Source organism: Lactuca sativa, chromosome 4 (assembly GCF_002870075.4).
Source record: "Lactuca sativa cultivar Salinas chromosome 4, Lsat_Salinas_v11, whole genome shotgun sequence".
NCBI lineage: Eukaryota > Viridiplantae > Streptophyta > Magnoliopsida > Asterales > Asteraceae > Lactuca > Lactuca sativa.
Window position 1 is genome coordinate 200,674,014 of NC_056626.2, and position 8,251 is coordinate 200,682,264.

An 8,251-nucleotide genomic window follows, 5' to 3' on the forward strand; every position below is an offset into this window, starting at 1 on the left:
TTAAGCATAACTGTCAAATCCTTGATTGTGCACCAGGGTATCCCCTGGGTTCATGGATCCTTGCACAATGGTGCTCGCCATGCCTAAACCACCTGATTGTAAGGTAAGCAGAGTAAGATTTCTTGAGCTTCCTTGGTCTCCTTGACCCGTAGTCAAGTGTGGCCTCGGCTTAGTTCTGGATAGGACTAAAGAAGTGCCTTGCGGTGGCGATGGTGTATTAAGTGTTTGGATAATAGAATCAAGTATAGAGAGCAACTCCTGTTCCTTAATGAAATGAAGGCGGGAAGCCTTGGAGACCTTAGGGCGTGTAAAACCTAGTGAATCCCTTTGGTATTCATTTGGGGTCGAGTCTCCACTTTCAGATAAAACGAACACACTTTTGTGTCCAAGTAGCTGGAGAGTGTTGATGCGAATGGGTCTGCGGGGACCCCAAGGACAACCGAAACCTTTTGAGAGGTTGCGGTATCTGTTCGGATACGCATTTAGCTAGAATTAGGATTGGTCTTTTGTTTCTTGTGTGTGAGAACAGGACCTGAGTCACTATCAGATTCTTCAACATTTACGGGGGGAGGGGGGGCTGTGATCAGACTCTTCATCTGAGGACACAATTGTTCAGGATTTGTGCTTTTTGGAGGTTTCACCTTTATTTTCCTTGCCAAATGGGGCTTTCTTTGATGACACTAGCTTCTTTAGACGTCTTTCTAGTAGAAGATAGGACTGAGTAGAAGTTGGCGTTGCGGTGCTTATCGGACTGTGGGGCTCTGTCGACGCCAATATAGACTGACTTGGTAGAGGTGGGGTAGGAAGGTATGGGTCAATACCTTCCGTAGCCTCAATATGATCCATGACTTCTTGAGTTTCAAGCCCAATAGATATCAAAATATGAATAGGAAGACGTCTCAGTGGTCCAAACAAAGATTGATCTTTAGAGGGTGCGTACCTTTTGAGATTCCTAGTGATGAAAAACTTGATGTCATTCCCCATACTAAGTTGTGCATCACGATGGAGGTCTGAGATGTATAAGGACCAAAATCGTGCGAATGTGAGCTCTTTTGGGGTTGCCCTCGGATTCTCCTTGGGAATGTACTGGAGAAAATCATCCCACAAAATCTGCCCATAGTTGACGTCGTGGCCTGTGAAAATGCTCCACATCAGTTCCAGTAGTTTAAGGCCCATATTTCATGTGCCTCCGGTTCTCCCAATGAGACTTTGGATGATAAAGTGGCACACAAACTTCCAAACCGCAGGCAACTGATTTTTCTTGAACTCACTGATACCCTTAAGTTTCTTCTGGTATCCAATTTGGTAGAGAGTTGAGATGATGTCATTTGCACCTGGGGAGAAGAACTTCGTAGTAGGAAGATCACATAAGTTGATCGCATTCAGGAACTTCTCTTTGGTCAAGATGACCAAGGAATCATAAACTAGGTTTAGGTGAAAATCTTGAAGATCGTTGAGGAATCGAAATGCCAAGAATGCACATTTGAAGAGAATAGACAGTGGGACAACATCTGTAAATGAGTCGAAGGCTCCAAACAGGGGATGGGTTGAGATGAACTTGATTACCAGATAGATGAATTCATTGTAGGATTGATGATCTTCAAAGATTACCCTAAAATTGCTTGAGGCAATCGATCACGATTGGTTTCTCGTCGTGGATTCAGAACCAGTGGGTTGGACTTCACCATTGTTGAAAATGTTTGAAGAACTTGCAGAAAATTTTGAGTGCAAGGAGATGAAGAAGATGAAGATCGTCTTTAAGAGTTCAGAAAGCATAAAGCTTTGTTGGGAGGGAAAAGGATTTATATAGCTCTGGATCTAAAAAGTTCATTGGCTTTACCCTATTTACATTTGTTAATGATAAAAACCCTTGGGTTTTAACCACTTTCAGCCACAAATAAAAGAAATAATTTATATTTTGAATTTTCAAAAATGGGGCATTTAATGATATGTCAAGCCTATTATCACACGTTTGGAGAACGTGTGGTGAGGGGCAAGAGTCCGTTGAATAAAGGTGGAATTTGGAATGGATTTGACATTTTGGGGATAAAGGGATTTGTAAGTTTAAGGAAAAGATCTCTAAAAAGATTTCTTTTATGGAAAAATATTTTATTTGTCATGAAACCTAAAATAGGTCTGACACCAAAAGACTATTTGAAAAGTAACTGAAACGTTGTTTGATACAAACGAATGTTTTCTTATATTTAATGAGAACCATTTAATAGCACACAATGTTTTGGGAATTTATGAAGTAGTAGTTGAGAAATCATTAAGTGTGACTGCGGATTGATCCTCCATTGCGAATTGATGGTTATGCAACTATGGTAGTACAAACTGAGGAACACTTGACAAAACATCAAAAATAACAAGCAACAAGTACCTAATATATGTATATATATATATATATATATATATATATATATATATATATATATATATATATATATATATGATATATAGTTACGGTACACAGAGTATACTGAAGCTATTTATAATACATATATCTGACTAGGACTGCAACGGAGACCGAAGGTGGTCTGCGGTGCCTATCAATTCAAAAAGAATTGTGGATCTGGATTCATCATCCCTAACATTTGCAGAAAATTGTGAAGTTTTGTTGCGTCAAGTGTTTTTGTAAACACATCCGCAATCTCTTCATGAGATGGGACAAATATTATTTCAATGTTACCTTTGAGTATATGGTCCTTTATGAAATGGTACTGAAGTTCAATATGCTTCATCCTCGAATGATGAATAGGATTATGAGAAATCGCTATAGCACTCTGAATCACAGTAAATCGGTATCCGCAACATTCTGTATACGTAGTCCATCAGTTGGGTTTTCATCCATAGGACTTGAGAACAGCAGCTTGTTGCGGCCATGTACTCGGCTTCTGTGTTAGACAAAGAAACACAATTTTGTTTTCGTCAAGACCAGCTAACTAGTTTTCCTCCCAGAAATTGACAGCCACCGAAAGTACTTTTTCTATCGAATATGCATCCGGCATGATCCGTATCTGTGGAGGCTTGAAGGATGAAGTCGGTCCCCGTAGGATACCATAGGCCGAGAGCTTTGCTTCCTTTTAAGTATCTAAAGTTTTGTTTGACTGCGGTTAAGTGCGATACTTTAGGTTCGGCTTGGTACCCGACACATAAGCCTGTAACGAAGACAATATATGGTCTGCTTGCGGTGAGGTACATCAATGAACCAATCATTCCTCTATAAGTCTTGTGATCTACTGATTCTCCAAAAGGATCAGCATAAACCTTATATCCAAAGGCCATAAGAACCTTAGTATAGGAACAATTATCCATTGAGTATTTCTTCAACAGTTCAAAGGTATATTTTTCTTATGAATGAATATCCCTTGAGGGACTTGTTTCACTTGGAGTCCTAGAAAGAAGTTAATCTCTCTATTCATGCTCACTTGGAATTTATTGGTCATGAGCAATGCAAATTTATCCACCATACCTTGATTTGTTGACCCGAATATGATATCATCCACATAGATTTGTACAAGCATAAAGTGATTACCGTTTGCCTTTCAAAACAATGTCGGTTCAGTCACTCCTCTTTTATATCTGACATGACAAGAAACCAAGAGAGAGTCTCATACCATGCCCTCGGTGCCTGCTTAAGACCATAAACTGCTTTCTCAAGCTTGAAGCAATATTCTGGGAATTCAAGAATTTCAAAGCCTGGAGGTTGTTGCAAGTAGACTTCTTCTTTCAATTCACGTACTTTGATATTTTTGTGTGCTGCATATGCTAAGAAGATGTGTATTGCTTCCATCCTAGCTACAAGGGCATACGTTTCATCGTAGTCAACACCTTCTAATTGACTATACCCCTTTGCAACTAACCTTGCTTTGTTACGAGCAACCACACCGGATTCATCGAGCTTGTTCTTGTATACCCATCTTGTTCCAACAATAGTGTGGCCTTTAGACTTTGGAACGAGTTTCCATACTTTGTTTCCTTCAAATTCATCTAACTCTTCTTGCATGGCAGAGATCCAGTCAGGCTCTAGGAGAGTTTCCTGGATGGATCAAGGCTCGACTGCAGACATAAATGCTGCATATTGACAGTGGTCTGTAACATCGTGAGAAGATCGAGTTTGTACGCCAGTAGATGGGTTTCCAATGATTTGACACAGAGGGTGTTCTTTTGTCCAGATGTGTAGACTATGATGATCAGCAACTGCGGTGGAAGGGATGTCAACAATGTCAGAGGATTCTTCGGTGGGAGAGGGCAGTTCCCCCTCGACTTATGAGCAGCCGACAGAAGAGTCTCGGACTTGGACTAAAGAAGTAGGATCGGAATGAGGTTCCCCCCATATTGTGGATGGGAGTTCCTCATGAACAGAAGATGGTTCCCCCTAGAATAGAGAATACGTGATAACCCTCAGATCGGTTCTTGTGTCAATATTTTCTTCTTCATCCGAGTCATATGAAACATTTGATGGATTAGATCATTTGCGGATGGAAATAGGAGTTGCATCTTCAAGCACTGGAGCCTCGATGGTTTTCGTAAGAACCGAAGTATTGCTTTCCCCCTCAACTGGCAAGGTGGAAGTTCCATGAGACAAGTCATTAGAGATGGAAGGTCCAGATACTTCTGTGTGTTATTGCTGGGCTTCCGGGGACACAAGAATTTCGGACAGTTGAGCAGTCTCTACGGGATCGAAGAGGTCGTCATAATTGATTTCAACGATGTTGAGAGGACCCGAAGAGGCTGGAATATCACTTTCCAAGATCGATTTCATTCGAAGGAAATGTGTTGCGGACGTAACAGTTATCGAATTTGACATCGAAACTTTCAACTATTAGTCGTGTGCGTCTGATTAGGACTCGGTATGCCACCTTGTTTGTTGAGTAGCCAAGGAATATGCCTTCATCTGACTTCGGTGTAAATTTGTTAAGATGGTCCTTATTGTTGATCACAAAACATCTACACCTGAATATGTGGAAGAATCAGACATTCGGTTTTTGATTGTTAAGGCCTTCATAAGGTGTTTTGTTGAGACGCTTGCATACAATGCTTCGGTTTTGGACAAAGCATGTTGTTGCCACTGCTTCGGCCAGCAAGTATAGAGGCAAGTTCGCAAAGTTTAACATAGATCTGGCTACTTCTACCAGAGTACGGTTCCTTCGCTCTACCAATCCATTTTGCTGTGGTGTGTAGGGAGCAGAGAAGTTGTGACTAATACCTTTGGAAACTAAGAAATTATCCGAGAGATGGTTAGTGAAATCGGTTCCATTGTCACTTCGGATTCTGCAAACTGGTAGCTTGATTTGGAGTTCAATTTCTTTAATGAAGTTTATAAGATCCTTCGGTGTTTCGGACTTGAGTCTCAAAAAGAAGACCCATGTGAAACGAGTGAAGTCATCAACTATAACCACTATGGACTTCTTGTGATGGAGACTGGCTACGGTAGATGGACCGTAGAGATCAATGTGCAGCAATTCTAGAGGTTCAGAAATTGATGAATCAATAACCAGAGGGTGACTTCCCTTTGATTGTTTTCCACACTCACAAGCAAGGCTGAGTGTTTCATTGATGTACTTTAGGATTGGGAGACCTCAGACGAGTTCTTTAGTGACAAGATTGTTGATATACCAAAAGATCAGATGAGCTAGCTTATGATGCCACAAGCAGCTAACTTTGGATACAGCTTTGGACAGAAAGCATAACTGCGGTTTTCCGATGATCAATGAGACATCCAAAGGGTACATGGTCCCTTCTAATTTAGATTTGATCAAGAAGGTGATCCTATCGCTTGTCATGATATAGTAGAATTCATTATCAAACTCAACTCGATGTCCTGATTTGCATAGTTGGCCTACACTTATGAGATTATGCTTAAGGCATTCTACATAAGAAACCTTTTGTATTGAGAAGTTCCCGGTTATTAGAACACCATAACCTCAGGTGATACCATTTGAGTTGTTACCAAATGTTACATGTCCTCCATTGCTGATTGGCCTGAAATCTCGAAGGTACTCTAACATTCCTGCCATGTGCAAGGAGCAAGCACTATTGATCAGCCACTCCTCTTCTTGTTCCTCCTTGCACAAGGCCTGGAAATTACACGGTTAGTTTGGGCACCCAAACAAGTTTGGAGCCCGGGGTTACAAAAGAATTTTTCTTAGATGCATGAAAGGAGATGGTGGGGATAGGTTGCGTATCAACTTTCAAACCTAGACCTGGATGTTTTGAGGTCTTTTGAGTATTACGAGATTTCTGAACATTACGAGGTTTAGGATGAGTAAGAGGTTTTGGAGGATTACGAGGTCGAACTGATTTGGTCGTTTATGATAATAAAATCTAAAGGTGAGATTTTTCTCATTTACCCAGACACTACACCTGGTCAGTGGTCCGGAGTGTGAGGTGTGAGGCTTGTGACAAGTCTAAGATTTAACAAAGTTGCCCTTGGGTTTTGAAAAAGTTTGGGCAGTGGAATCCCTCCTAGGTTTAGATCTTTTGTCTGCATTTGATTTCCTCCTAGGTTTTGTTTGTTTGTCAAATTGACGTGACTTTTGAAGTGTTGGAGTTAGCAAAATTCCTTTCCACATTGGGTCATCTGAGGAGTATTTTTGAAAATGATATCTATCAAAAAATTTGACACCTTTTGGAATTTGTCAGAGGACTTTGAAAAAGTTTTTGGAACTATACATTCCTTCTTATCCATTTTCTCGATTGAAGTGTCTTTTGAAATCTGATCATGTTTTTCAAGACCCTTTTATTTGGAGATTTTGGTTTTGTTTTTTGAAAAACTTTCTTTCTTTTTCCCACGAGTTTTGAGTTCTTTAAAAGCTTGTTTTGCCTATGATTTTGGAGAACCACAGTTAGTGAGGTTTAGCTGTGGTTTTCTTGAAAATTTGGACTCTTTTCGAAAATGAGGACTTCAGTTATCTGAACTGGAAGAAACAGGACTTTAAGAACATTGACCAAATTCAAAATTATTGATGGGCAATTCATGAAGAATTGGCTAAATGGTCTCAATACTCTTGACTTCGGTCTGTGGTATATTAGATTGAACTACCGCAAAGTAAGTAAGAGTTGATTCATTATTGGGACACTTTATGGATGGTAATTTTGGTTCGACCCTGTACTTATATGAACTGCGGTCTGAGGACAAGTTTGGACAATGCATAGGAACTTCGGGTCCTTCCACAAGAATTTCCTCATCAACAACTGATGAAGCCTGAGAGTTAGGATAAATTGTGCCAATAATTGGGATTTGATCACATGAGTGATCTGAGGTTTTCGTAAGAATTTCCTCGATGACACAATTATTACTCAGGTTGTGAAGTCTACTAAAGTGAGCTCTTATATCTTTGGTAAAAGTCTTGTCATTACTAGGAAAGTGAAACTCTCAGTCAGGAGGGACATAAAGACGATCTTTGTTAAATCAGGGTGATGAGTCTTTTGAGGTGCAGTACCCATTGGACCAACCCCAATTGTACATGTTATCAACGGTTCCATTATTTACAAGATTTTCAAGGGCCTCACATTCATTAAACAAATTTTCAATTAAAAGATTCAAACGTACAATTTATTTTTGTGCTAAATCCCTCTGATCTAATGTTATGCCTAACTGGGTTTCACATAACATTTTTGCATCTTTCTCTAATCCTAAGTCTCTTTCAAGCATGGCCACTTTGAGCCTTTTGTCTTCTAAACATCCTCTAACATGGAAAATTTCCTGGGAAGCTATTTTATTCTAATCTAGGGCCTTGTTATAGTCTGAAAGGACGGCAGCACATATGTCTAAGGTTGTCAAGGAATGGTTGACAATCATGCATGCTATAATTAAGAGTTTGGATCATAAGTTTTACATGTTCGACTATGCTCAGAGTTTCGTCCTTGGCCATATATCTGTAGTTCTTTTCAAGCTTCGTTGATCCATTTTCATCCGTAGTGACCAGCATACAAATATTTCCCTTGCTTTTGATGTTGAAGTCTTGATCCTCATCACCTGAAGACCATACTTGATGATCTATTTTCACCTGGGCCACACATGCCCTTCCTTTTTATTTATCATCCATCTCCTGTGCCATTCGGAGATTAAAGGCTTTGTCATTGATTACATCTGCCTTACAGTCCTTGGCAAAATGATTATCTTTGTTTCACTTATGACAAATGACAACATCTTCTTTAACTTCGGTCAAGGGACCGGAGTCAGTGGGTTTAGCAGGTTGCGGTATCTCTTTAGCTTGATGAGAATTTATAGGTTGCAGAGATTGGT